Here is a 25,283-nt window from a genome sequence, read left to right as displayed (position 1 = left end):
ATGATTATCTGGATTCTGTATTTTGTACTTTATGTCTCTATTCTGTGGTTTCTTTGAAGTTGCATCTTCTCATTAAACTGCCATTGTATTCTGCCTCCAATTCCATGTCTGATATGTCTGTTTTCTTCATTTTTGGAGCAAGCGTTCCTAGGCACCCCGGCTCAAATTAAGGTGCCCCTTTTGTCCCTGACTCACTCTCCTGCTCAGTTCTGTGGTGGCTCCCGGGGATCTGGGGACCGCCCCTAGCTTCCTTGACCCGTAATAGATCTTCCCTCCAACAGCCTCTCTTGCAAGTCCTGTATTGTTGGTTTGTTGCCCCTGCCCCCCTTTCCACTGCCCTCCATAGTCTGTTGTGCTTCCACGGCCCTTCCTGCCTGCTCAGTGTGGTTAAATTGTTGCCTTTGCACCCTCCTACCTGCCTTCAATTTTCAGAGTCCGTGCCCCTGGCCTCTGCCTCTCAACAGTATCCTAATGAACAACTAGATTGCTAACATTCTATATTTATTACAAAAGTGTGGAACGCCTGACATCATCTTGATGTAATCAAAACTGTAATACCTAGAGCATTTCCTTTAGAAATTACATATATGAGAGGGTCTTATTGGCATCAAAATTATGGTTAGTGCTCTAAAAGACTAAAATAAGGACATATTTTCTGAGTTTTCAAATAGCGACAAAGCACTTTTAAATTATTTGTTATCTTTATGTTTTTTTATCCAGTTGACCACTTGATTAAATGTTGCACTTAGGGGAGAGGATGTGGTGTCACTTCCAGAACTGCAGACTTTGCAACTGGGGAACCAGGTTGAAGTTTCTGCTTCAGCTCGACATTCTGTGATTCTGGTCAAATCACTTAGTCTCCCCATGTCTACCACCAAAATGAATTTGTTCTTGTGTGATGTAACCAATGCTCATGTAAAGCACTCCAATACCTGACAAGTCTGCACTATATAACACTGCAAAAACACAAAATAATAAGTGTTTTGCACACTTCTGTCATTTGGCTATATTTGGGCTACATCTGGGTGATTTTGGGCTACATTTGGGCTCTTTTGTCTCCGGTGGCCATCTTGGGAGATTTATTTGTTATGAAGTTTCCTAATTTCCTCATGTACTGCAGTCTCCTCAGTAGGAAATGCTTTCAGTTTTTTACTTTGATTCCATCATGAAGGTATTCAGATATGTCACACATTTGCCATAAATTCTGAATGTTAGCACTCTAGTTGCTCATTAGATCACTGTAGTAAAACTACTGCACCATGGAAGTCTGCTCCTGGTATTAAAAGTGCATGTTTCAGTCTGCATGTCAGAATTTTTTAATGAAATAGAAGAGGATTTGAGAAGTCACTCAAAATGTGCCCTCATTTTCTTTCTTCAGCATTAATCATAATTTCTATGGCAAAATGAACCTCCTCATTGTGTTCCTTTTTAAATTAAATGTTTTAAGTGTTACCAGTTTATTCCAATCAAGATGGCTTCAGGTGTGCCTTACTTTTGTCATAATGAAGACAGTAAGCGCTCTAGTTGTTTTTAAGAACATTCTGGGACATTCTGTCATTGGGCTATACTTGGGCTACATCTGGGTGATATTTGGGCTACATTTGGGCTCTTTTGTCTCTGGTGGCCATCTTGGGAGACTTATTTGTTATGAAGTTTCCTAATTTCCTCATTTACTGCAGTCTCCTCAGTAGGAAATACTTTCAGTTTTTTACTTTGATTCCATCAAGAAGGCATTCAGATGTGTCACAAATTTGCCATAAATTCAGAATGTTAGCACTCTTTTTGCTCATTAGATCACTGTAGTAAAGCTACTGCTCACCAGGGAAAACTGCTGCTGGTATTGAAAGTGCATGTTTCAGTCTGCATGTCAGAATTTTTTAATGAAATAGAAGAGGATTTGAGAAGTCACTCAAAATGTGCCCTAATTTTTCTTTCTGCAGCACTAATCATACTTTTTATGGAAAAATGAACCCCCTCATTTTGTTCCTTTTTAAATTAAATGTTTTAAGAGTTACCACTTTAATCCAAGCAAGATGGCTTCAGGTGTGCCATACGTTTATCATAAGTAGGACTGTTAGCGCTCTAGTAGTTCTTTGGAACACTCTGGGAAGCTGCAGTAGAACACAAAGGAATCAACTGACAGTCTCTGCCCTTGTTGGATGTACATGTTTTACTGAGAATGTCAGTCTTCATTCTCACATGACTGAGAAAGATAATGTGAATTTACAGAAAATAAGCTCTCAGTTTAGCCTATAGATCACCTTCCAAACCTCTGTGGTAAAAGCATGAGAAAATATTTTTCTCTCAATCATGATATCCCAGCAGAAGGCTTTTTCACATGGTGAAATCACCTTAGAACATACCACAATTCCTAAAATGAGTATGGTACCATCAACAAATGATTTATAATGTAACTAAAGTCTTAAAACCTTCTATTAACTGCAATGCTTTTTAATGAGGTGCTATCATGTATATTGGTCCCAAGATGGCTGCCAACACTTCTTGGATGAAGTGCTGACAGCCAATCAGATCTCAGGATGAGATGTGTGGTTAGGCTCCGCCCACATATATATATGCTTTTAAATGCTATTTTCTCAGGAAATACTGAACAGATTTACACCAGACCTGCAAAAGGCACTTCCTTGACCTTATGGCTACCTCTCTGCCAAATTTCAAGTAATTCTGTTCAGCCGTTCGGGCTGTAGCTGTGTCTAAAGGTCCTATGGAAAAATGCATGGGGAAAACGCGTTTTGGGACCCCCCTTTTTTCTCGGCCCCTGCTTGACGAATCCCCCCGAGACTTTCAGGGTAGGAGCGGAGCGTAGCGCCCCACCTATTTTGAAAATTTCACGAGGATTCGTCGACCGGCGCCAAAGTTATTCCAAATAGAATGTTGCGGATTTCCTATGGAAACAGGGTCCTAACTATAACTACCTACTGGCGACCGCCAGTAGGTAATATGTAGGTAGGTGGTAGGTATAGTTATGATCAAATTTTCCATAGGAAAAGTGTTTTTTGTTTTGCGAATAACTTTGGCGCCGCTTGACGAATCTTCAGGAAATTTTCAAAAAACGTCCTCTTTTTGGTTCAGCTGCTGTGTCAAATGTTTCTGGGTAATGCTGCAAGTGGGTGACGAAAAAATAAGGGGGTCTCTAAACATGTGTTTCCCATGTTATGTCAATAGGTATTTTTCATTTTTTGAACACAACTACAGCCCAAACCACTGAACTGAATTACACCAAATTAGGGCAAAAAGCGAATTGTTTATCCAGAAAGCGTGCTTTTTGTGATTTGGTGTAAATCGGTTCAGTAGTTTAAAAGATATTCAAGTTTGAAAAATATAGATATCTGGGAGCCAACAGCCTACTGAGACCCTACTGAAATTTGATTGTCTGCCATCACTTCAACCAGAAAGTGTTGGCAGCCATCTTGGGACTCGGCTTGAAACTGAGTCCTACAAACAGTTAAGAAAAGTGGGTCCACCATCTACCCAGAGCTTCTTTAATGATTGAATGGGGGGGCCTCTCTGACGACTAGGGGCCACCACCTCCTGAACGTTAAGTTTTATTAATGGTGGGGCCGGGATCTGCATTTGCAGAGTGGTAGAGAAAAGGGGCCTTGCATTCGAAGACCTCTTAGCAATCCCGCTGTGTGGGGCTTACTGGAGGTAACAGGAGCGATTGTTCGCCCCAAAGGGCCCCCAGCATCCTAGGAGACTTCATACCCCAATTTAGTTGTGCGCCAGAAGGTGTGTTTGTAAAGTAATGGAGAAAAGGGGTGGGCACATGGCACTTCTACAATCTATACCAGTGCCTAATTTGAGTCTGTGGCTTCCGGTGCTTGGCACTGACACTGAATTGTCAGCACCGGCACTTATAACAGTCTGCTGCTGGTGGTGCTCTTTGTCTCATTTAGAGACAAGCATAACAACAGGTGTTTATTAATGCAATGCACTTTAAAAATTACCAATACCTGCGGCAAAGCCATTTGTATACTTTGGGGGTCTGGAATAGTCAGAATTGTCACACTAGTAGCTGTATGATGGCTAATAGTTCTTTTGTGCCTGTTATTATTGGCAGTGCTGACTGCAGCAATGATGGTCAAGCAGAAATGGCCTCCTGAAGAGGGACTACCACTTCAATTTTTACAAATGAAGCACTGTAATACATACTGTCAGCCATCTTAAACAAATGCAAATAGTAATATTGTGTTACATACATCTAGACGGCTTTTAGTGTAGAAATATCAGTCAGGAAATAAACAGTAAAACAATAGTCTAGTGGAATTCGTATGTGGTTGTGGAGGAAAGGCATAAGTTACAAAAACTATCAAACACAGTAAAGGGTTAAAATACTCCTCAAATGCTAATCATCACACCTGTGGGTAAAAGGCCAATATAAAATAGGCAATGTGTACAGTGCAGAGTCATGATATGGGCAAATAATCAAATATAATGACAAAAAACTCCTAAAGATATTCATACATGTGAAAATGCATCCTACCTTACATACAATAGTGCCCAAGTGGGCTAAAATTAAATAGAAAATTCAGAGAAAATCTCATGCAGGAAGCAAAGTATTCAGGCTGCAAATTTCATAAATTGCAAAATACCACCCAAGTGAACTGAACATGTTATCATGTCAATAAAGAGAAATCACAATAAGAGCAAAAAGAAAAAGGCTAGCTCATGTCATGAAGTTTATGGATGCAGATGACACAAGAAATCTTGACAAAATCTGGACAACATACATATATGTCACTCATACACAGTAAAACCATTTAAAATATATAAACAATTGAATAAGAAAAAATGTTAAGAAATGTAAACCATAAATAAAATATTAAAAATTGAAAAATCCCAAAACAACATTCACAAAAAATAATATAAATACTGAAATAATTAAAACAAATAATGTAAGACATATAGAAATGAAACAATGCTATAAAATCTTTTAAATCAATATTATGAAAACTAATGGATTCTAAGAATATTGAATATACTATTCCCACTTTAGTTTATACAACAGTAGGGAAAGTGTTGAACTTCGGAGGGTTTAGATTTACTATTCCTACTCCAGTCACCGCAATATTAAGGAAAGTGTTTAACTTCAGAGGAGTTAGATTTACTGTTCCTACTTCAATCCTTCCAACAGTAGAGACAGACTTTGGTCTTCAGAGGAGGGGATTTTACTACTTCCACTCCAGTCCAAGCAACTGTAGGGAAGGCGTTGGACTTATAAGGGGTAACATTTAATATTTCCATTCCAGTATACACAACAATAGGGAAAGTGTTGTACTTTTGTAGGGTAAAATGTATTATTCCCACTCCAAACAACAGAACAGTCGACAAAGTGGTGAACTTCTGTGGGGTTAAATGTACTATGCCCACTCCAGTTAAAGCAATAGTAGGGAAAGCATTGGACTCTGGGGGGTGTAACATTTACTATTTCCACTCCAATCTGTGCAACAGTAGTGCAAGCGTTGGATTTCAGAGGGATGAAATGTATTATTCCCATTCAAGTCCAAGCAACAGTAGGTAAAGTATTTTTATTCTTGTTATTTTGTTTTAACTCTTTTTATGAACATTGCTCAAAAAACCATAGTTTCCATGAATAATTTGTGTTTGTACATGGTGAGGTTTAGACACTACAGCAATAATATTTACAAGAGATAGGAGACTGTAAAGTAGGTAAAGTATTGAACTGCAAAGTGGTTAATTTTACTATTCCTACTGCAGTCTAAGCAAGACTAAGGAAAATACTTTACTTCAAAAACATTACATATATGAGTAACCAAATGAATGTAGAAAGAATATTTAACTCTTAATAAAAAGAGTATTAGTTAACATAAAAATATATATGTAGTAAAAACACTAAAAACAATTAATACATTCATAATTAACCAATTATTCAATAAAAATTAAGTATCAATTAATAAATATTTGTTATTAAATTATTAATTATTTAACTTCCCACAAGAGCCTCAATACCCTTTTTTCAGGTGTTTCTTCGCTTCATGGAATCCTTGGGGCTAGCCAAAAATCACTTTAAAATCTTTATCATATTTTGTGGCTCCAAATCTGTGAAGATGAATAGTGTGTTTTTGCAGGGCAACGCTGTTGCTGCTACACAGGACGTTTCACTACTTAGGTGTGGTTTTTGATGCCAGGGGTAGCTAGGGCCCCTGCAGATATAAAATCTCACAAAGAGTTTCCAGTGCTGTGGGCTATGACTACACCTTAGCCTCATGCATTGGGAGAAAACCTGTGGCTCCCCTCTTGGAGGTATTTAGGAGCAAATGTTTACCCATTTTCATCTATGGGGTTGGTATCTGGGGTTATTGTAACACCTCCGCCCTTCAGACGGAAGAGAATAGGGTCCTGCAACGCATCTTATGTGTACCCCCAGCCTGTGCCACTTACATTGTCCACCAGGAGTTGGGGGTTGAGTTTCTTGAAGACCCTGTTAAACCAACTCCCCATTGTGTTGTGGTGCACTATTTGGGCGAATTTGAATGCAGGGTTTAACATTAATAGAAAGTGATCTCTGATTGCCTAGCCTGAGATAGAGGCCTTGCCATACAATGGGTACAATATGTGAAGCAGGAGTTGTTTACCTTGGGGAGACATACTTTTTTCCCCCTCTCCTATTGTCAAGGCTGATATTACCAGGGGTAAAAAAAGATTTTCATACCAGGATAATGTGACTTAGAGAGGCAGAGGAACTTGCCAAAACCTCAGTAGGGGAATATGGGCCTCTGCAGACCATCCCTAATATGGAGCCATATCTGTCTTGGGTGGATGCCACCTCGGACAGAGTCCTTTTAGTCAGATTTTAGTCAGATTCAGTATCAGAAGATGGCATTTGAGCTTTCCTTTGGGCCAGTTCGACCCCAATAAGGTTAGACTCTGTCCTTGTGATGAGTCTTCACCTCAGAGTGTGATTCATTTTACTTTTTTCTGTAAGTTCTATTTGGTATTCTCCAAAAGGTTTTTAATTCCTTTAATCCAAGTTTGCGGTATTAGAAGATGCACCGAGGCCTTGCTTTCCTTGCAAGGGTTTGTTGTGTGCAGATTTAGATTCCCTATATAGGTTTCCCGATTTATGCCCTAATATAGGTACAATTCACATTGCCCTTATTTGGACATAGAAATCCCTCCCTTATTTAGACATTGTCCATACAAACCAAATACAGGCATAGCCACCTACATCCGTCCATCCACGTCACAAGGAATTCTTCTTGGAAAACCAGACCCTTAAGCCTTTAGGAATTTTCCTCAGCTTGAATATTGATTTCTCCAAGAACTGATTAAGTATGCATGAACATCTATTCCTTAGGGGTTCATTCATGACGTTCCTCTGCCCGACTTTTACGTAAATACTAGCATTCCTAGACACCTTCAAGGTATAAATATACCAGCACTTGCCCTGGAAAATTCCGGTTCCCGGAGGATTCGATCCAACCCAGACTACGCGGTTCGCCACGGCAAGTTCGAAAGGAGATCGAGTTCCAGCCTGATGCACTGACCTGACGCTGCCATCCTCGCAGAGAATCCAGCTCCAGAGCTCTCTGACTTCCCTTGCGCGGGGTTAGACTATCGAGTCCAGAAAAGAGATTCCAACCTCTCTCATTCTAAGGTATGGAGCTGACTAGAACTTAGAGAAACTATTGGCAACTCTTGGCTAAACTAAAATATAGCTAGCTATACTTTAGAAATGGCACCTACTTCAAACCTCATACTGCACTTAGGTTAGGTACACTGGGGTGGAACAATTTAGAAGCATCAGATGAGTATCACATTTTAGCTTATGTTATTTATGTATGTATTTTGATTAATATATGTCATAGCTACAAACCATGCTATTGCAGTATTATTTTATCTCACTGCTAACCTCGTACATATTGTACTTTGCAATCTGTCTTACGATTGTAGCAATTCATATCTCTTGCATGAGAAATAAGACTGTTCAATAAACCCTTTTATTGAAACGCCCGTCTCTCTATTTCTGTGCAACTCTGTAGAAACGAAGCATGCACGATTGACTGAGTGAAACTGTTATCTATTGTTTCCACAATTCTGAGACTGTTCCGATTCTAAAAGGAAACAAAGTTGTCATTTTTATGCGGTTGTCAGAGACTAATCCCTTCTTGTATATTCGAGAAGTTTCTAGTGACCTCTGAGTTAGCTGACACACACAAGTAATTAAGTTTAATATACTCGATAGAGACATACTGACTTTAGTCCTATGTCAAATCTATAGTGTATGTTACTCCAATACGCAGAGCCTATCAGGGATATAGGAACTACACTACAGGTTAAACTCCCCTATACTTTGCATCTCCATTTGTTCTTTTTTAAAGGGTGCTTTTGTCAGGAGAAAACAAATGTTGTTTTGGCAGTTTGATCTGTTTAAATGACAACTGTGGGGCATTTAGCTCCATGGCAGGATTCCCATATTTTGATTGAGGGGGACTTCTATTGCGTTTTCACTAATTATATTATATTATATTATCTGTTGTTTTTAACTAGTTTTATTGAGATGATCATGAGATGTGTTTTTAATGATGATTTTTACTTTTGTAATGTGCTTTTATGACTGTTTTACTGTCAAAATAAATTATTATCAGATCTGATCTGAACTTCCCACAATGTACCCCTAGAAATCTAGCAGCCCACACCCAGAATGTAAATAAAAAAATACCTATTCCAAAACTTACATATTTAAATAATAATTATAGAAATAATTATAATAATTAATTGTTAATAAATCATTACTTAATTAACTTCACACCCTAGACCCTTACATACCTAGCATCCTGCATCTAATATAAAATTCAATAAAAAAGTATTCAACAATTTACATATTTACAATTCAGTATTCCATTTACAAATAATAACTAATAGTTAATTAATTATTACTTAATTAACTTACCACCCTAAATTCCAACAAACCTACCATCCTGCAAATAAAAGAAAAATAACTAAGCATTCAACACTTTGCACATTTAAAATTCAATTGAATAGTTAATCTAACAATAATTTATATTTCATTCATTATTACTTAATTAACTTCCGACCCTACCCCCTACAAACTTAGCAGTCCACAACTAAAATATAAGTAAATTAGGTAAAATTGATCACATAATTATTAATTTATTTTTACCTAATAAACTTCCCAACCTATACCCCTACAAACCCAACAACCCACTAGGACGCTATGAATATGTATTACAAATTAATAACAAATTTGAAATCACGTAAATATACAAACTATGGGCCTTATCTCGATGCCTGTGGGCCCGCCACCGACAGGCTGTAAGTGGCAGGCCCATCGACATCCAGCATAGCAGTCCGTCTGCCACATTACGATGCAGTCGGTCGGATCTCTGTGGATGGAGGGACCGAGCGACGCCTCCGACAGGCTCAAGGAGATCCGTTTGAGCATCGGTCCAACCGTAATCCCTACAAAGGGGGCAGATACCTAGGAGGCACTGGCGTAGGGATTATAATTGCCCTTCTTCCCTCTGCTTTTACATGGCGGTCTGACCGCCATGCACAGGCAAATGGAATTGGATTTTGGGAGCCCCTATCAGGGCCCATGTCCCCTGTGGCCACCCCTGTGGACCATGGGGGGCACATGTGGTGCCCCCAAACATCCATGTACATGGTGCCTGGCACACGGTGCATGGATGTTTGAAAACTCCTCTTTTGCATTGTGGCTTGTACTGCGGCCCTTTCCTAGGGCCGCAGCACAAGCCGCAATGCAAAAGAGCAGTTTACCGAGTGCCTACATGGCAGTCGCATTGTAATTGGGCAGGTGTAACCACCAACATGTGGTTGGCCGGACACATGCTGATACATGGGCGGTCGGACTCTCGTCCGACAGTTGTATGTTCCAACCAGGCTATCCCCGGTTAGCCAATATTACCTTGCTGGGTGATATTAACCTTCATCTTGAGGATGCCAATAATGACCTAGCTTCAGCTTTTAAAGATGACTTGGGCACTCTCAATCTCTCCCTCCTCAACTCCGCACCTACTCATGTCGCGGCGCACCTTCTGGACCCTATTTTTTCCAACTTAATAACCTTACCCGTCGCACCTCCTCTGCAACTTTGCTGGACGGATCAATTTGCAGTGCCTTTCAGTATCAAGATAATTTCCACTCTCCATTCTCAGCCTGCTCTGAAAATTAGAACCAGGAACTGGCCCAAACTTGACATTACGAAGTTAAATAAGTTGCTTTACCACAAAATGCCTACTCTTATCTCTCAACCTGACTCAAACCAAATCTCTGTGCACCAATGGCTTACGGAGGCCATCAACTCGATCCTACCACTTATGTCTAAATTGCAATGCAGAATACATCCTCCTGCTCCTTGGTTTAGTGAGCCCCTCAGACACGAAGAAAAATGTTGCAAAACTCTAGAAAGACAGTGGAGGAAACGTTCTGCTACTGAGGCTAAGTCCAAATATTTAGCAGCACTGAAAAAATATCATGCCCTCTGTAGGGATTAGGATTGTCCTTTTCCCTCTGCCTTTACAGGGGGGTCTGACCGCCATGCAAAGACAGATGGAATTGGATTTTGGGGCCCCCAGCAGGGCCCATGTCCCCCGTGGCCTCCCCTATGGGCCATGGGGGGCACATGTGGTGCCCCCCAAACATCCATGCACATGGTGCCTGGCACACGGGGCATGGATGTTTGAAAACTGCTTTTTTGCATTGTGGCTTAAGGGCCGCAGCACAAGCCGCAATGCAAAACAGCAGTTTTCCGAGTGCCTACATGGCAGTTGCATTATAATTGGGCAGGTGTAACCACCAACATGTGCTTGGCCAGACAACTGCCGATACATGGACCGTCGGACTCTCGTCCGACAGTTGTACGTTCCAACCAGGCTATCTCCGGTTAGCCAATATTACCTTGCTTGGTGATATTAATCTTCATCTTGAGAAAGCCAATAATAACCTAACTTCAGTTTTTATCGATGACTTGGGCACTCTCATTTTCTCCCTCTTCAACTCCACGCCTACTCATGTCGTGGGGCACCTTCTGGACCCTATTTTTTCCAACTTTATAACCTTACCCGTCGCACCTCCTCTGCAACTTTGCTGGATGGATCACTTTGCAGTGCCTTTCAGTATCAAGGTAATTTCCACTCCCCATTCTTGGCCTGCTCTGAAACTAAGAACCAGGAACTGGTCCAAACTTGACATGGCGGAGTTAAATAAGTTGCTTTACCACAAAATGCCTACCCTTATCTCTCAACCTGACTCAGACCAAATCTCTGTGCACCAATGGCTTTTGGAGGCCATCGACTCGATCCTGCCACTTATATCCAAATTGCAATGCAGAATACATCCTCCTGCTCCTTGGTTCAGTGAGTCCCTCAGACACGAAGAAAAATGTTGCAAAACTCTAGAAAGACAGTGGAGGAAACGTTCTGCTACTGAGGCTAAGTCCAAATATTTAGCAGCACTGAAAAAATATCATGCCCTCTGTAGGGATTAAGATTGCCCTCTTCCCTCTGCCTTTACAGGGGGGTCTGACCGCCATGCAAAGACAGATGGAATTGGATTTTGGGGCCCCCAGCAGGGCCCATGTCCCCCGTGGCCTCCCCTATGGGCCATGGGGGGCACATGTGGTGCCCCCCAAACATCCATGCACATGGTGCCTGGCACACGGTGCATGGATGTTTGAAAACTGCTTTTTTGCATTGTGGCTTAAGGGCCGCAGCACAAGCCGCAATGCAAAACAGCAGTTTTCCGAGTGCCTACATGGCAGTTGCATTATAATTGGGCAGATGTAACTACCAACATGTGCTTGGCCAGACACCTGCCGATACATGGACCGTCGGACTCTCGTCCGACAGTTGTACGTTCCAACCATGCTATCTCCGGTTAGCCAATATTACCTTGCTTGGTGATATTAATCTTCATCTTGAGAAAGCCAATAATGACCTAACTTCAGTTTTTATCGATGACTTGGGCACTCTCATTCTCTCCCTCCTCAACTCCACGCCTACTCATGTCGCGGGGCACCTTCTGGACCCTATTTTTTCCAACTTTATAACCTTACCCGTCGCACCTCCTCTGCAACTTTGCTGGACGGATCACTTTGCAGTGCCTTTCAGTATCAAGGTAATTTCCACTCCCCTTTCTTGGCCTGCTCTGAAACTAAGAACCAGGAACTGGTCCAAACTTGACATGGCGGAGTTAAATAAGTTGCGTTAACACAAAATGCCTACCCTTATCTCTCAACCTGACTCAGACCAAATCTCTGTGCACCAATGGCTTTCGGAGGCCATCGACTCGATCCTGCCACCTATATCCAATTTGAAATGCAGAATACATCCTCCTGCTCCTTGGTTCAGTGAGTTCCTCAGACACGAAGAAAAACGTTGCAAAACTCTAAAAAGACAGCGGAGGAAACGTTATGCTACTGAGGCTAAGTCCAAATATTTAGCAGCACTGAAAAAATATCATGCCCTCTGTAAATCAGCTCATGCCACACATTTCGCAGAGAAGATTATTAACTCCTAACATTGCCAGAAGACTCTTTTTAAAGTAAAGAATGAACTCTCGGCAACTCGCAACACTCTGTCTCCAACTACTCTCTCCCAACGTCAGTGTGACGAGTTAGCTACATTTTTTCAATGCAAAGTTGAGCTAATAAACCTGAGGAACCTTCCAAAATCAGGACTTGGTCTCTTGACAACATTACAAAAGGTACTAAGATTTATCAAGTCCAGGTCCCCGCTAGATCCTCTTTCTCCTGTAAATCCTAGCCTGTTAGATGCCTCTGTTGAACTGTGATTCTTTAACTCCTCAATACTTCCTTGTGCGAAGGTTATGTACCTCAGAACTGGAAACATGCGCTTGTCCTCCCCTTGCTAAAAAAGGGTGATCTGGACCCTTCATGTTGGTCAAATTTTTGTCTGATTTCCCTTCTTTCTGTCTTCTCCAAGATTCTGGAAAGGCATGCCAATATCCAACTCTCCTTATTTGTTGAGACCCGCAAGTTGCTTCACCCATCACAGTCTGGTTTTAGGGCTGGTCACAGTACCAAATCTGCTCTACTTGGGGTCACAGAATGTCTTATGCAATAGCTCGATTCTGGCGGTACTGCTGCTCTCATCCTGCTTAACTTAAGTGTGGCATTTGAAACAGTGTCACATCCTGTTCTGGCAGATAGACTTGAGGCTTTTGGCATTGAAGGTTTAGCCTTGAGGTGGGTGACCTCCCTTTTAAAAGAATTGCACCTTCCAGGTCTCCTCAGCCAACATAAGATCTAAGACATTAGCTCTGCCCTCTGGTGTTCTTCAGGGATCCATTTTTAGCCCACTGCTCTTCAACATTTATGTTTGCCCCTTGGCAGATGTATTTGAGAAGTTTGGGCTCACCCTTTTCTCATACGCTGATGATACTCAGATCATGTTTTCATTATCAGCTGCTCAGCATCAAGATCCCTCCTTACTCGATCTCAGTCTGAGGAATATTTCCCTCTGGATGAATAAAAATGGACTGAAGTTTAATGGTGATAAAACTGAGGTCATGGTTCTTGGAAATAACCCTGAACTTTGGGGAGTTGATCATTGGCCGGATTCTCTTGGGCCGCTACCAAGGTCAAGAATCTCGGCTTCATTATTGACAACAATCTCTCCCTGAAGCCTCTGGTATCCAAGGTCATGGCCACCTGTTTCTATGTTCTAAAGTGGCTCAAGAAGATCCTCTGGGGACATCCAAATTGGATTATGGCAATGTACCGTAATTGGGCACAGACAAATCCTCGATCCGTCATCTGCAGATCATTCAGAATGCAACTGCTTGACTTCTTTTCTGGCTGCCTGGACATACTTCAGCTTTTCCGCTGCTTCACGAACTGCACTGACTTACGGTTGATAAGCTTATAGAATTCAAGGCTTTGTGCTATATGTTCCGGGCTAGACATGGTTTGGCCTCCCTATACATTTAAGGTCTAGTGAAACCCTATGTGCCTTCCCGACAGCTGAGATCATCTAACCTCTCACTGTTCACAACGCCCAGGTTTCGTCTTGCGCGCATGAAGGGTCACTCATTTTCCTACCTGGGCCCGAAACTCTGGAATTCTCTCCCAGTTTTTCTTAAGTACTATCACTCCCTACTTACCTTTTGTAGAATCTGAAGAAATGGCTTTTTTAGCTGCCACATCTGTTTCTGTTTACCAAGGGCTTTTAGCTGCCCATCGCTGCTTCCATCTGCTGCCTATGTCCTACGCCGGGAGACCCTTTTTGGGTAGCTGTTCGCTATTCAATTCTGCAATAATAATAATAATAATCCTCAACCACGAGTGGCTGAACAACGCGGTCTTAACAACAACAGCGTTTTAACCACGCATCTTTTTATCTGGCATGCCAATACAACAAATTTGGTTTAAATGACATATTTGGTAAAGGCATATGCTTTTATGAAGGTTTTGCCCTAAAACCTAGCCACCAGTCCTGACTTATGATCCCAGCCCTAAAGATACCCCAGCCCCCTCTGCTCTGAATCCTAAAAGCGGTCCCTAGCCCTAAACATGAAGCCCTTAAACACTCCAGCCCTTAAAACACCCCAGAACCTCTGCGCCCTGAGCCCTAAAGCCCAGCCCCCATCTGTGAATTCGACCGGACCCCCTCCCGTAAGTTCTAAATCCTTAACCCCAGAACTCAACCTTGACCCACCCCTCTACCCTGAGCCCTAAAATCTTCACCCTACAACTAAAAAACACCCCTGCCCAGAGCCCTAAGACCGCCCCCCACCCACGACCCTAAGTCCTTCATCCCAGAACTCGAGACTCACTCCCCTCTATAACCAAAAACGCCCCAGGCCCACGCCCTAAGCCCTAAAACTGCCACCCAGCCGCAACTCCCGACCCTAATCTGTAAAAATATCCCCTGTCCTAACTATCCAGACCCCCACGAGCCCTAAAAACAGCCTCCCAGTCCCAAAAAAAAGTTAAATAAAATTGTACTCACAAAGTTACTCATCCCGGCAGGGGCTCACTTCCGACCCTCTGCCCAGATCTCCTACCCCTGTGGACCAGAGGGCTAACTACCATGGACATCTAAACCACGCATATGCGTGGTAAAGGCATGTGCGTGGTTTAGACGTCCATTGTTATGCCTGCGTTGTTTAGCCACACGTTGTTATGACTGCGTGGTTCAGTTCCCCCGTCCTACCACCATCGTAATGAGGCCCTATATTTTAAATACAATTAATAATATTTTTACATATAATATTAACAAATAAAATAAATAGATCAATTAAAACAAAAATAAATAAATTAGAAAACTATATTTTTACCCACTATGTTAAAAGCAATGATATTATTTACAACAAAATTACTTAGCTCAAAAAACGATGTTCTTATCAAAGATATTTGTCCATCATGATATTTGTGTGTCACAATATTTAATTTCTGATATTTCTGTCTCCAGATATTTTAATCAATATTTTATCCAAACATTGACCGCAGTTTACATCCTTTGCCCATTAGGGTGTGGCTCCATTTGAAATATAAGGCACGGCAAGTGCTTAATTCGAAAATGAGGCATTGTAATGTAGGGTAAGTATTAAATCAGGGTTGGTTGAGACCTCCCGCTCTTCCTGGATCAGTTCTGCGGTCCAGGAAGGTGCTGGACCTTTCACCCAGTGCACCATGAAACCTTGCACAGACTATCAGGCTGCACATTACTGTGCTATTGATTGTTCCTGTCATATAAGAGCCACTACTTTATAACCCAAAACACCTTTGATCTTACAGTGTGTCCCGCGAGTGCCCGCACTAGTGCCCCAGCTTTTCAAGATGTATTGTCTCCCACTGGAGAAATATTTTCAAAGCACAAAGTATTAATGCAGATGTACTCAGATGTACAGAGACATAAGCCTGCACTCAATATTTATTTAGGCTTAGTGAGATATTTTTAATACCTGGTTCAGCTGAGAATGATAGAGTGGGTCTGGGAGATTTAAGGTCAATGCAATTGATTAATGCTATGATTCTCTGTCAAACACTGCAAGAGATCAGCGAAAGTTTTATTTTAACCAGATGTGCGAAAGTGAAGCCAGTATTCTTCATTTTTAAAGGAGGTGTGTGGTGGAGAATATATTTGTGGAAAAGAATAAAGGGACAAAAGGATAGAGTTTTGATTTCACTTCTAATTTTACAACTCTTTAAAAAGCGAGGGGCCGATTTATCAAGCAGTTTCGTCACCCTTGTGCCTTCCAAGGGGGCGCAAGGACAACGCAACTACTAAGTAAGATTTATCTAGCCATGTAAGGCCACCTTGTGTGGCTTGATAAACTTAGAGTAACGCAACACAGCACAAATCACTGCGTTGCATTACTCTGCCCCAGGGAGGCGTTCTATGGGTGGAGCATGGGTGTTCCCACGCATCCACCCATGGATTTTGGTGCATTACCAGTTCCCAGATTTACCATTACTGGTAGACCTGGAAATGTGTCAAAATGCTACACCTTCCCAGGTGAGGAGCAACGAGGACAAATATCTTAATTTCTCCTAATTTTTTCCTCTTTCTGCAGCACACATACAACGAGGAAAATGCTTTGCAGGATTGTTTTTGTGCACAAAGTACTCCTGCATTGGTGCTAGACAGCACATTGTGCACCGACACAAGGAAAAAAAACAAGAATGCTCTGTATAAATCTAAATATGGCACATTCCTGCCCTTTCCCTGTTCCTATCACACAGCTCAGAAAGGTGGATTGCTGCACTGCGTGATTTTTTGATAAATGTGCCCCCAAGGGTTTTAAGGGCTGGAAAGTACATCAATAGCCCACATTTTACATGAGATATTAGAGAAGGAAACATTATCCATGCGAAAGAAAATGTTCCTGCAAAAACAGGAAGCGTAAATACGTTTTAGAGAAGTCGCAAATTTCCCATCTGCATAGACGAGTGTCAGTCTATAAAAATGCACGTCTAACCAGGAAGAGGTTTTAACATGACAATAGAAATCCCTATGATAACTAACCACATACGTTAAAAATAAAGTGCTTCGGGGTAAAAGTGAAGACTGTATCAATATTATTTCTAAGTTATCACCCAAAACAAGGAAATTAAGGTCGGATTGTGCTCTAATGAAGGGTCCTTCCTCGAAAAGAGGATGCACAGAAGAAAACAGGTTTTTTTTCTGTGCTCCTATGTAAATGCATATCCTGTATGTGGTGGATTATAGCACATATTTCATTCACAAAGTAAATATCTCAGAGGGGTCAGTCAGAGATTTTTAGACCTTAAAGGGAAAACATATTTTTACTCTGAACAAAACGAATTAATAAAAAAGCACAGAGGGACAAATCCGAGGTCTCTGTCTGTAATCAGTTTTAAGTTATGGCCAGGCCCACTAGAATTATGTGACACAAGTGGACTAAATTTTGTGCAGGGATGCCAAAATTGCATGGAAAACAGAGACACATTCTGTAGGAAAAAACTCGACTATTTTGTCTGTATGACATACATTAATACTGCTTGGATATAAGGTTCACTTCTTTAGTACTTCTTTAGTACCAGTTTAACATCCGAACAGAGCAATCAGCAAGTGAATGGTGAGTAGCTAACATCACAAAAGGTTGATAGTAGTAGCATTCCCTGAAGGGAAAAACCGCACATCAAAAAGAAGAAGAAACAGACAATATAGCAAATAACAAGTGCAAGCGTGAGTAATAATACAAATGTAAGTATATCGGGGTGTTAGGATAACACTGAGCACCTACTACCAAACGGTGCTATCGGCAAGTTCCAAAGAACATGCACCTAAACATTTATGAAAGCGCTGTTACAGCACATCCTTATTAGTTACAATAAATCCAAGATACGTGTATTGGATGTTGATGTATCATAACCCCAACTGATCAAATCCTAAAGTCCAAAGGCGCGTATAGTATATTTCACTCCCATACAGGTTTTCAGAGGTAATCCATGAACATCCTCCATAGAAAAATTCTTTTATTGAAGTAAACAAAGTTCCCAGCAATTACTGAAGCCAACACGTGTTATGTCTGTACATATCCGTATTCAGACTTTCTCAAGGCAAGGTAGCTATGTTGTAAGCCAAAGTTCCAAGGCACAACAGGTTATCCGTACAAATAGCTTTGTGGTGTGTGCAGTAAGTTCCTAAAGACAAGTCGCAACTAACACAAAATTACTGGCGAGTCAAAAGCTATAACACGTCCTCAAGCATCCGTTAAGACCCGTGCCCTGTTGTTCTTAATGAATTACACCGCAGTCCCCAAATATCAGCCAATAATTTGATGAGGACTGATGTGAATCAGTCGTGGTGACGTCCTAAGTGAAATATGCAAATGATAACCCTTACTCAAGCGTCCATTTCTAAATTGGCGATGTAACATCAAAAGGGCCAGACCATGATAAGTCGGTCACAAAACATAGGGGGACCCCTAAAGAACTGATACGGGTAGAGAAAACAGGGGAGAATCAAGTAAGAACATAGAAACACTATACTCTACCCTTGTTATTGAAATATGTACAATATATCATAGATTTAAGTGCAAGCACAATAACACTCTGGCTGGATCAAGATCATAAGACATATACATACATATAGACACCCAAAAATTTATAAAAAGACAGAAAGAAACAACAAATATTACAAATGTTTTCTCTTTTTTTTTTAAAATAATTTTTTTTAATTTTATTATACTTTTTTATATATAAAAAGTTAACCAAAATGATCACAATGTATAAATCGAATTTTCTTGTATTCAGAACACACAAAATATATATCAAAAATGGTATGAATGATTGTACAAAAGGAAATACAAATATAATACACAACAAAGTTAGGGAAAAAGACAAAAACAGGTTCCCAGTCAAAAAAGGAAAATTTAATCAGACATACATTCATCCAAGTCCAAAAACATACATTCATACAACATCACACAAACACATAATTCATTCAAGAGCGAACCAAAAGCACTCATAGGCCCCACCCCAAAAAACAATGCAATACAGAATCCAAAGAGATTCTAAATACAGATCCAATCAATTAAAGGGAATAGAGGGACTAGAGGGACCCAGATCAACAACGCCGACACGCGTTTCGGTGAGACAACTCCTAATGGGGAGTACCACCTTCTTCAGGGCGTAACAAAGAGTACCAAAAAAGACGAGGACCTGTCAAGAAAATTAGATAAAGAAAAAGAATTAGGAGTCTATATTTTTATATATAAAAAAGTATAATAAAATTTAAAAAAATTATTTAAAAAAAAAGAGAAAAAATTTGTAATATTTGTTGTTTCTTTCTGTCCTTTTATACATTTTTGGGTGTCTATATGTATGTATATGTCTTATGATCTTGATCCAGCCAGAGTGTCATTGTGCTTGCACTTAAATCTATGATATATTGTACATATTTCAATAACAAGGGTAGAGTATAGCGTTTCTATGTTCTTACATGATAAGTCGGTCACCTGACAAGACAAAGTAGTCGACACCACACTGCTCGTGTGTGACAGTCTGTAAAACGACTGGGTTATGATACATCAATATCCAATACACGTATCTTGGATTTATTGTAATTAATAAGGGTGTGCTGTAACAGCGCTTTCATAAACATCACAAAAAGGTCTGCCACTGCATGAAGCCAAAAGTGGTGTTTTTAGGAAAGATTGATGCGCTTGGTTTAGAATTTTTTTTGCTGAAATCTACAAATTATTAAACAGACTGTGTTTTATATGAAAAGTGCGTTAACGAAAACAAGGGAACCCAAATAGGATCGGTCAGGGACCTTGGGAACTAACTTTTTATGGGAGACAGTAGTCCCTGTGACAGTAAGGAATGTGTATATAATGAATATAGCCCCAGTCAGTACCTATATTTATGCCAGTATCCAGATGGATAAAGGCAATTTTAAAATGCAAAATAGTTAAGAAATAGATCAAAATTGCGAGTCAAATAACAGCGGGATACAAGCCTGCATCCATAGACCCACATATGAAACAGACAAACAAAGTTAAATGGCTCAGGCAGTTTGTGGTTGTTTCTATAGAGTAATACATAAATTTGTGAAACAACAAATAGAGAGGTCACCTTTACACAATATCAAATGCGAGAATCACTGTGTATAAGGTAGACAACTATGTCAACGGCATTTCAATCCTTATCTGTAAGATATTGGATCATCAGGACTATCAGATCAATACTTGACTCACCACCTTTTACGTTGTTCTTTCTCCCCCCCACCCCATTTTTTTCTTATTATTTTTCCCATACCTAATGTACAGTAAATTACAGGCAACTGTTTTCAGGCACTTTCTCTGATAGTCCTGATGATGATCCAATATCTCCATTTTAGTACACTATTTTTGTTTTTCCATGACTCCTCATCTATCACAGGGAAGGGACATATTTCTCCATCGGTGTTCAAGTAGGGAAGGTGGAACTGAGGATGTTGGGAAAGCATTGCGAGGAGTGATATGACCTGAGAACTATTGCAAAGGAGAAACTGAGGTTGCTAGGGGGGCACACAGTGGGGGGCCTTGGAGTGGTTTGACTGTCTCCTTAGGACTGACAAGAAATCACCTGGGACCTTCAAGGTGCGGAAATAGAGGATACAATGTTATAATTATAATTAAGTTGGATTTGTTGAGTTGCGAGAAAGAATGACTTTTGCAAAGGTCTTTCGGCGGACAGCATAATGAGTTTAGCTGATTGAATGGTTATCCAGGATGGGGGAAAAGTGAGCTAGAGGTCTACGGGCTCTTGACAGGCACTGCTGCGTGAGCACGGGTACGGTGCTTGCCTTAGAAATACTATAGATGAATTGATGCAGCAGATTTTGTAGGCAAGAAGGGAAAGTTTTATAGAATTTACAGAGTGGCAGCCAGTACATCAGGAAACTCAATTAAATAAATAACCTGGAAAGTCAGAGGATTTAAGAATTATGCCAAAAGAATAAGAGTGCTCTCATATCCGAAAAGACATGGAATAGAAAAACACTGAGCTCGGAACGGCATTTCATGGCAGAGTAGGCCTGGAAGTTGAGCAATCAATGGCAAGGACTCTCTGTAATCTACTCTGCACATGCTAGAGGGGTGACAACATGGATGGCATTAAACATGCAGTTGCAGATACAACAGGAGATAGATAATGGATCCAGTAAGATTTTTGCTGCTCTACGGGCTGCTGAATGGAAGGGAAATGTGTGTAGTTAATGTTTAAGTGCCAGATGCTGTTGGCAAGATATTTTTTGAGAGGATGCTTTCAAAATCCTGTGCTCTACATTGATGTATCCATTCTGTGAGTGGGTGATTGTTAGCCTAGGGGGTCTCTAGTTGACACAGGTATGCACTTGTGACAAATAGGGACCCTCTCCTCTAGTCAGGGTATGGGGGTACACTCCTAAAATAACCACTGCTCACCCCCTTGGTAGCTTGGCACGAGCAGACAGGCTTATCTCAGAGGCAGTGTGTAAAGCATTTGTGAACACATACAGTAACCAATTGACAACACTACAAATGGACACCACACAGGCTTTATATCATAAATAAGTATTCTTTATATAGATTTATCACAAGACCATTGAACGACAAAAACACACAATACTGTCACTTTAGATGGTAGAATTTTGCTTAGTTCTCTTAAGTTCTTAAATGCGACACTTTAAGTCAATGTACCTTTTAGATGCGACACGCAGAGCAACGAAAGTGTTGCAACGATGTTGATGTGATGAAGATTTTGGTGCAAAGAAATAAAGATGTGAAGATCTTCCAGATGCGGCACGCTTCTCCGATGTTGCGAGAAGACTCGACTTGATGCGTCAGCTGCAGCGGCGACACCCTTTACGCGATGCGACGACAGAGGCTTTGGCAGCGGCACTCTTCTCTGACATTTGTGAGACACTTCCGCTCGATGCAATGTTGCAGCGGTGAAACCCCTTTACGCAATGCGACGACAGCAGCTCCGACGGCGGGACGCTTCTCCGTGGATGCGAGGCGCATTTCTTGATGCGGTGCAATGCGACAACTACGATGGCTGCGATGGCGACACGCTTCTTCCTTGATGCAAGACTCTTCTCTTGATGCGGTGCAATGCGTCAGCTACGATGGCTGCGATGGCGACATGCTTCTTCGGCGTTGCGAGACACTTTCTGGATGATGCAAGACGCTTCCGCTCGATGCGATGCTGCAGCGGAGACACACTTTACGAGATGCGACGACAACAGCTCCGACGGCGGCACGCTTCTCCTTCTTGAGTCGCGCTTCCAGCTCCTTGCAACACGCAGTCCTTCAGAAGGCCCAACAACAGCAGCAGGCACTTTCCAAATAGCTCTGGGGAGCTGGGGGGTGAAGTCTGTTGTTCCTGAGACTTCAGTAGGAGGCAAGCTCTTTTCCAAGCCCTTGGAGATCCTTCACAAGTTGAGCAAAAGTACACACAAAGTTCCTTTCTCCTCTCTTTGGCAGTAAGGCAACCACTGCAGGCCAATCCCCCAGGTTAAGGGATAGTTTCCTCCTCAGCTTCTTCTGGTTCCTCCCTCAGCAGAGGTTCTTCTTGTTTTCCCAAAATGATCTAAGTTCTTGGGATCAGGGTCCCAATATTTATACCCAGAAATCCTTTGTCCTCTGAAGGCAGAGGGGCCTTTGCCCAGTCCACACCAGTTCCTGAGCACTCTGTCTACCAGACTTCTCCTTTCCTTTCACAGTGCATGGCAGAAACATTAGACGCCCCACAGGAGGTGGAGCCAGCATTGTGGAAGGCAAGTACAGCTCTGGAGCACTTTGTTGACAGGATTCCTTCTCTTCATTCACTGTGCAGGGCAGAGACATCAGCCGCTCCCCAGGAGGTGGAGCCAACATTGGGGAAGGCAGGCACAGCCCTATTCAGGTCCCAGGTGCAACTCCTCCCACCCATCTGGATGCAGCTCTCTCTATTCACCACTGGGACACCTCATCCTGTCTCCTGTAATTCCCCAGCCCTGTCACTCAAACTCCAGACAAAGGAATACACACAGCCTAACAGAGGCAGGTTTGAATGGTTAGACAAGAAAATGGCTACTTTCTAAAAGTGGCATTTTCAAACACAAAATGTTAAAACAAACTTTACTAAAAGATGTATTTTATCATCCTGAGTTCAGGCATACTAAATTCGAATTTCTACCATGTTCTCTGAGGCAGTTAGGATTATAAGATGTAATAACCAAACTGCCCATTCTGGCCTATGGAGAACAGGTAGCCTTGCAATAGTGAAAAACGAAAATGGCTGGAATTCACTATCAGGACATGCCACACACACCAGGGCATGTCCTACCTTATCCTTACAATGCACCCTGCCCTTGAGCCTACCATAGGGTTGTCTGATATGAAGAAAAGGGAAGGTTTAGGGACTGGCAAGTGTGTGCACTTGCTCAGTCAGCATGACAGTACCAGACTGCACGCAGGCTCTGCAATGGCAGACCTTAGACACACTTTTACAGGCTGCTTCTGTGGGTGACACAACCAGTGCTGCAAGCCCACCAGCAGTATTTGGATTACAAGCCCTGGGCACTCCTGGTGCACTGTACTAGGGTCTGACAAGTAAACCAAACCAACCAATCATGGAATCACAAATGATACATTAATTTACAATAGGGAGCACTTGCACTGTGGCACTGGACAGCAGTGGCACAGTGCCCTGAGCAGCTAACACCAACATAAATACATGAGGCACAACGAAAAATGGAAGGGAGACTCACGCCAATGTGCCAGGTCTAAAAAGTGATATCATATGAATTGTCTGCTGAGCAAACAGATAGATAGGCACTCACTTAGGGCTAATGTCAAGTCTGCGATGACCAGTGTGCTGAAATCGATAATAGGCTGGAACAGATTAACATTGGTAGGCACATAACCCACACATCAGAGAATACTCTTGCAACTCTACCTCACATGACATGCACAGTACGTTAGTAGACCTTCGAGTCATACAGAATGAGTAAGTTAAATATGAGCATGAAGAGTACTTCAATAGCATGTATTATGCTGATCGACATGAGTGCCTACTTGTTTACTGAGAACAGAAGCTTTGCAAGATGGGACACTTAAGGGACATATTGCAGAAGTAAATGTGTGGTTCTTTATTAATATCTGGGGCATGCATCTAGTCACCCAGTAGAATGGTAAATGTTTGAGTGGTACTGTGTCAAGACAATGGCCACAATAAACAATAAGAATCTACCAGTGGAATGGGAACTCCATACACAAATGAAGACATATCTTAAAAAGCAAGAACAAAAGGCCACAGTAATAGGGAAAAAGTGTTGTGGCTATTGGAGATACAGTGTGAGATGCAAGAGACTCTTTTAACGAATGAGGAAATCCTATCTGCAATAATGCCTTGCAGAGGGGAAGTCCCTGGATGGGAACAGTCTACAAGCACACATTTTGATGCCTTTGTTGCTACAAGGTCAGACAGATTGTTTGAGGTATTTCTGGAGGAGCACACTGTTGAATTTTTTGCCATCATCTATATGCAAGTCAATCACAGTAATGAAGGGACTCATATTGGCCACATTCCCTGCTAAACACAGCTCAATCAATCAATCTATAGCTTTATTTGTTCTTATAAAAGTAGACCATAAAAGCACATACAAATCAAACACAAATACATAGTATCAAAAATGTGAATACAAGATGACATTTAATCAAAACAATAAAAAATGTGTTCATGTAATCTAAGTTGATTCACCAATGTCATCATATATAAGTTAAAAAGAGCATTAAGGGGGGCGTGGCCAAGCTGTTCATGGAGTGAGACGCGAGCTGCCGGGGCTCCGGGCTGCCGCCGGAGAAACTAGCATCAAACAGCGACCTAGCGGCTGGAGAAACGTCTCCTCTGGGGTGAGACAACGGCGGAGGGGAGCGGGCTGCCTCCGGCTGCTTTGGGGAGTCTGGAGCGTGCAGCGAGTGGCGCCTGAGATCGGACCTGGGAGAGGCCCCGGGTGAGGCGGAGGCGACCGCCATCTTGATCGTCCCTCTCCTGGGCGCTGCGGAGAGCTTACGCGGACAGACCGGGTGCCCGTGCCAGCCGGCGGAACTGCCTCGCTGTCCTGGGCGGGAACGAGGACGCCTGAGAGCAGCGGTTGGGAGACCTCGGCGCTGGCTGGAGGCGGAGAAGCTGGAGGGGCTGCCCCGGTGGGTGAGGGCGAGCCCGCCATTTTGTGCCCCTGGCGCCGCGGAGAGGAGGAGGGGGCGGTCTCTGCTGCCAGGGGCTGGAGCCATCAGCGACACCGCTTGAGAGGCCTGGACTG

Source organism: Triturus cristatus, chromosome 5_1 (assembly GCF_964204655.1).
Source record: "Triturus cristatus chromosome 5_1, aTriCri1.1, whole genome shotgun sequence".
NCBI classification, from domain to species: domain Eukaryota; kingdom Metazoa; phylum Chordata; class Amphibia; order Caudata; family Salamandridae; genus Triturus; species Triturus cristatus.
Note: the sequence above shows the minus strand (reverse complement) of the source record.